Consider the following 6910-nt stretch of genomic DNA (forward strand, 5'->3'; position numbering starts at 1 on the left):
TCCTGTGCTTGATGCGGGTCGTCTGCTCCCCGGTTGCCTTGGGCCGGTCTATGCCGGGCTCAGCATGCGACAATCCCCGAGATGTGTGAGCCTATGTAGGAGATAAGCTGCCTGGGAAAACCTTTGTCCCTCATTTCTTTCCTTGAAATTTTCATAAGCATAAGTGTGTGTCTGTTTGGTGTGAATCTCTCGTATGAAATAAGAATTTGACTTACTGACGGTCATATACTGAGTACATCGATACAAGTATAATATATATTATTATTTTTTTTTAATACAGACATCCATCATTAGTGTTTACTAGGATGAACATTTCAGGTATGAACTCTAAAGATGACACAGACAGACTGACAAATAGGCGGAAAGGTATTGATGCTTCCTATATATGCTCGTACTTCATGACCTCCACGCTTCATTAACGTTTTTGATAAATTTAGAAGTGATATTTCACTCGCTACCATGTCGCCGTGCTTTACATACGCACTTATACGTAGCAGAGCAGCCAGTCAGTTTTATAATAAAGACAGTTGTTAGATGGAGAAATAGTAAAAAATAATCTTGTTTGTACCACGACGGTGTTAAGGGACATTTTTCACTGCCAACTTGGACCGACTCTCATGGGCGAAAAGTTTTTCAGTTTGCTCTACAAATTCCGGTGCTGTTTGTCGTACGTGATCGGAGCCCCTCCGGCGCCTGCAGATACTCTTTTAATGCGGTTACTGTGTGTACTGTGGACAGTGAGTGCTTTTTGCGTTGATTCTGCTTGTAAACTTACGGTGAAGAGAGAGAGAGAGAGAGAGAGAGAGAGAGAGAGACAAACAGTAGCAAACCAACTGACATGAAAGTAAGAGAAGTAAAATTGTAAAGGAGAGAGAGAGAGAGAGAGAGAGAGAGAGAGAGAGAGAGAGGCGATAGTAGGAACTTGGAAGGTAAGGGACGAATACCCCATAAATTCTTCTCCAAGCGCTTAGGTCTGACGCAAGCTCTGTATCAAGGAAATTGTATGATAGTGTTTTTTTTCCTTTTGTTATTCTCTCTCTCTCTCTCTCTCTCTCTCTCTCTCTCTCTCTCTCTCTCTCTCTCTCTCTCTCTCTCTCCGGGTGTCGAGGAGGCAAATAAGAGTGAAGGAAAGGGAATCCGTTATCTCCTTCGGTAAACACGGCAGCGTCCAGTCTAAGGTCTTCTGTCGTTGATATTGCACGTAGTTGTCATCCTTGCCGCCCTCCGTCCTGGTGTCATGGCCGATGATTGTTCCTTGGAGCCTTATCTCCTTCCTCGCACTACTGTTATTTCAGACAACACCTCTACTTACTCTTCCTCTACCGTTGCTGCCATCCTCCTTATCCCAGCGGCCACTCTCGCCTATACACATCCATGCAAGAGTCTTTCCGTTTGCGCTCCCTTATCTATATCTCTCTTTTCCCCTTGTTAAACTATATGTGCTCCTTGCAGGTCGATTATTCACCTCCCCACCCCGTTAAGGAAACACAATAACCTCTCCTACTCTGACAGACTTCAGCCTCGCCTCGTTAAAATTCTCGGCCTCAGACCAATAGTGTGGCCGCGGGGCAGGATGGGAAATTCCTCTCACTGTTTTCCCGGAGGAGTAGGAGGAGGAGGAGTCATAGTGAAGGGAGGGCGGCAGGGGGCGCGGCAGTGAAGCGGGAAGAAGAAAAGGGTCGGCCAGTCGTTCTCCCTCACGTAATTCCATCATTTGCAGAATTTATTTTTGCCAGTCAGAGGCTAAGGGTGGCCGAGGTGCTCGAGTGGATTCGCACGAAAAGAATTTCTCTCGTAAGCAAAGGAAAATAAATCTTGACTGAAGTAGGAATGCAATTTCTGGCTGCGGGAGGTACGGGCGGCGGGGAACAGAGTCGGCCGTAGGCAAATTGACGTTTCACCGGAAGTGTCTTGTATCCTCTTCCCATGCGTCACGGAACAAAGCGAAGGAGGCACGTGTATGGCTGCCGGCACTGGTTAGCTGGACAGACTTAAAGGTGATTTCGTTATTGGACGCTTTGATTGTATTTCACGGGTATAGGCACACGCACAAACACACACACACACACACACACACACACACACACACACACACACACACACACCATGACAAAGACAGCATATTAAAAACAAGGAAATAGAAAGATATTCATGAAACTGGGGTGATTTTTTTTAGTTCAAAGAGAGAGAGAGAGAGAGAGAGAGAGAGAGAGAGAGAGAGAGAGAAAAATTATGAAAAAAAAATCAATGTCCCTATTAAAACACCAGAATCATTTGCTCCTCATTTAAAGGTGAAGGTGTGATATGGCGGCAGGTCACGAAGGTACGCTGCAGACAACGCAGGGAAAGTCAGCTACACATCCATTATTTATGAGCACTACTTAATAACGCAATCACGGATGTTCAACTTTCTAAAGACCCCCTTACGATGAAACTACGCAGTGATTTTATATGCAGTGTGTATTAGACGTAAACCTGAACATAACTTACTTTTCCTGTTATATTTTCTTCGCGGTAAACAGGCAAACTCCATGAGGCTGTCTGGTGGTGGTGGTGGTGGTGGTAGTGGTGGTGGTAGGGGGTCGTGGCGGTGGAGTTTGCATGGGTGACAGCGGTGGAAAAGTAGCGAGATAGAGGGAAATTTATAGCGTGGTAAGGGAGATAAGGGGTCAACTGGGTGACGGAGAACGAATAGAGGATGGGAAGTGGAAAGTTTTAAAGACGAAGAAGGGGCCGTGAAGTGGTGTTGGAGTGGAAGAGGGAGAGGGGAGACTTGAGGAAAGGGAGGAATGGACGAACATAGGATTAGAAGCGTGGGTTATCTGACGTTCCAGGGTGTGTGTGTGTGTGTGTGTGTGTGTGTGTGTGTGTGTGTGTGTGTGTGTGTAAGAAAGCATTTTAGTACCAGAGCGCCAGTTCATTGTTTTCTATCTTCTTATTTTCCTCGTTTTGAAACGTTCTCGCTACATTATCAACAAATAGGACGAAACAATGGAACAATAATACCAGTAACATTAGCAATAACAATAATCCATAATCTTCAACAACACACCAATAAAAGAAAAATCAACATGCTGCAGTAACAAGATAAAACGGGGAGCAAGATAAAATCGTAACACTCCAAGATAATTGACATGGCTCCAACTGCTTCCCTTAACACGAGCGCCTCCCCCTAACAAAGTGCGGGAGCGAGACAGAATATCGATGAAACACACACGTCGCTGCCCGATGAATAGATGCCAGAGGAGCAGGTGAAGCCGTGTATCGGAGCAAAGACACGCTATTTGTCTGAGTGTCTAGCCGTGTCTGGCTGCGGCACTCAAGAGAAGAGGGTTAGAAGGAAAACGCTGAGATTAAATAAAGATATAAGAAATAAAACAAGAAATCGGTTCCAGGAAATTCCAAATAGCAAGAGGACATATATATTAAATGAAGACTGGTAGGTAAAAAATGGTTCCTAGAAATCTGAATAGAAGATGACAAGGAAAGAACAAATTGAATGAAAATATATGAGAGAACCATTCCAAGAAAATACAAAAGGGAATAAAGGAAATTCAAATTGAAGATATTAAGCATAAAAAACAGAAGAAATAGACGTTGCATGATACAGGAAGTAGTGAAAGTAGTCGTAAAAGGACAAAGAAAGTAAGATTAAATTAAGAAAAATAAAACAGTTCAAGGAAACCCATGTAACGAAATGAAAATATAAGCATTACAGAAAGAAAATGTAGATGATATATATACGAAGCAGAAAACATTACACTGTAACTGAGATATGAAAGCCAAACAATCATGAAAATAATGCTGCAGATTTAAAAGAAGCAGAGAATAAGAAGGAGAGGAATAACTAGAGGACGTAATAGAAAACGCAGATATAAAACTTCAATCGAGAACAGGAGACTTGAAGGTAATAAAACTCCAGTTGAATAAAGCAAGCCATCTTTTGTTGAGGTAGCAATTATTCAGCCCCCAAAATCCGAGGCATTCACTGAGGCACCATTCCATTCCCAGAGACACGCCTCCGCTTCCTCCTCCTCCTCCTCCTCTTCCTCCTCCTCCTCCTCCTCCTTCTCTCCTCTCTCTGCTCTCCAAAAAAAAAAAAAAAAAAAAAAAAAAAAGCTCTCCCTTTTCCAATACCTTTTCCTTTCCAGCCTTTTCTCGCTCTACTTTCATTCGACCTCATCCTTATATAAGCCTTATCAGCCATGCACACACATCTCTACCTTCCAATTCATACATCACCTACGTTCCTCTTCCTTCCTTATCATTATTCCTTACTTCTTTCTTTCCTTCACTTACACTATGCTTGTTTTTTTTTTTTTTTTTTTTTTTCATTTTTTTCCATCTTGTCTTTTTGTTAATATGTGTTGCTTTCTTATTTTATATATATACTATTTTCTCACCTGTTCATTATTCCATTTATATTAACATGTGTATTTTTTCTTAACTCCCGCCTTCGTTATTTTATTTTTCGCTTTATTTCTCATGTTGCATTATTTTCTTATATACTTTTGATTTTCCTCACATCTTAAACGTAATTCTCCCTCTGTCGCTATTTCATCGTTATTCAATGGATATACTTTTATTATTTCTATTCCTCTATTCTTCCGTACTGCTTCATGATTTTTTTTTTATTATTTTTATTTTGTTACGTCTTCACATATCTTTTCTAGTCATCTCATACCGGTACATTGTCCATCCCTCTAGAGACCCACTCCATTCATCCTTTTACCCTCACTCCTTCATTATTATTTCATGCTACACGGTATTCCCTTCCTTACCTTTTCCTCCATAGTTATTCCTTCCCATCCCTGACCTGAAAATATGCCCTTTCATCTCCTCCCTTCTTTTTCACTCGAGACTAAGAATTTTTCCCCCCCATCATCTTCCATCCTCTTACGTCCCCATCCCACAAGCGCCTGTCTCCAGATGGTCTCCTTGAAGCCAACGGAGACTAAGAACCGCGGAGAGGGTGTGCCGGAGCTGGTGTCTCGTAGGTCTTCCGTCAGCGACAGCAGGAAATTGGTATTCTCGCCGCGAACGTAATATCCCGCGTCTGGTCAATACGTCCACGCGACATCCGTTCAGACAAAGAGAGCTCGTCCGTCCTCAAGTCCATCGCTGCGTCTTCCTTAATGAGAGTGAAGCAGCCAGCTATGGACACACAGGTATGGAGAGTGACAGGTACAAATTGCGTGTAGTGGTGTGTTCGCTGTCCTCGCCTTCAGGATGTTTGTTAATTACTACCTTTTAATCTTTTCTCTAGCTTCATATTGGTATACAGACAGGGTGATGTAGTTCTGTTGCCAGGTAAACGGATGATAATTAATTGCACACACATCCACTTATTTGTTGGATATAGATGTCTCGCTCGTCTTGTTAGTAAATACGTCATCACTGGACATGGGAACAAAATAGGCAGAGATAATTTAGAGACTGATAAAAAGACATTCATCATTACGTCACCAGTCATCATCTTAGTATATATAATTTATTAGACCTGAGGCTTGACGGTTGCGCAAAGTGTGTTTCTCCAAATTATGTTAATATTACATACATAAGCAACTAGATAAATAGAGGATATTGAAATTACTACTTACAGACGCGTGTTTATCTACATAACTCAATATTAATCATTCTTAGAACTTGAGCATATTAATCTAAGCCATATAAGTCGAGCTACTTATCTATTCTATTAATGATTATATTAATAACACTAGAGCTTATGCAGTTACAGCTTTTAATTGACGCATTTGTAGAATCATCATCATTCGACGTAACAACAGAGACAAGAAGTGTGTGTGATTACCAGTTTACCAGACACAAGAAGCATAGTATTATTCATTAACCTTTGCTGTTGCACTTGCGCGCTACAGGTAAAGAATTTTGTTTTAATGTTCTGGTAAAAGTTTTAATGACATGAGACTATCCTTCAAAACATCAAACACACACACACACACACACACACACACACACACACACACACACACACACACACACACACACACACACACACACACACACACACACACACACACACACACACACACACATTTCTCGTCTTGATTCGGGAAGGAAGGAAGGAAAGTAATAAAAACTATAGAAGATATAAAAAAAAAGGTAAAGACTAAACAAGTAGAAATAATTAGGAAGATTAAAAGATCGGTCGGATGTGATGAAATATACAGTATGATGAAGTGAATAGAAACTCAGTCATCTTAAATTCATCGATGTAGTCAATCAAAAGGTTACATTTTTTTTCTTTCTACTTGGTCATTGATGTTTTTCTGATTCTCTTCTCCTTTGTAAGTGTTAGCAGATAAGGTGAATAAGCGAGTAACTTTGAACACCGATGAGTTATGGAAAGGACGTGTATTTCAGATTTATAACCCTCTTGTTGTTGCTAGTTCCGTGTTGTTGAGAAACTATTGTCGTTATGAAAACAAAAAACACAGCGAGCCGTGTCACCTATATTTCCCTCTCTCTCTCTCTCTCTCTCTCTCTCTCTCTCTCTCTCTCTCTCTCTCTCTCTCTCTCTCTCTCTCTCTCTCTCTCTCTCTCTCTCTCTCTCTCTCTCTCTCTCTCTCTCTCTCTCTCTCTCTCTCTCTCTCTCTCTCTCTCTCTCTCTCTCTCTATAACACACACATAAACTTTTCATTGCATAAAAAATAAGTGGATTTCTCACTGGATGAATTACTTACAATGCCTTAACTCACTTTCATTATATATTTAGCGGGACCTCCACTCCGTCATGGTCGTGGATTAGTGGATCGTCAGTATGTGACGCCAGACATGCGTTGAAAAGTGTGCCACGCATTTTAATTTTCATCTTAACCCCTTTAATACTGAGACGCATTTTTACCATGATTTTTGCGTATAATTAGACCATTTTATTAACATTGGGAAGGGT

This window comes from Portunus trituberculatus, chromosome 35 (assembly GCF_017591435.1).
Source record: "Portunus trituberculatus isolate SZX2019 chromosome 35, ASM1759143v1, whole genome shotgun sequence".
NCBI lineage: Eukaryota > Metazoa > Arthropoda > Malacostraca > Decapoda > Portunidae > Portunus > Portunus trituberculatus.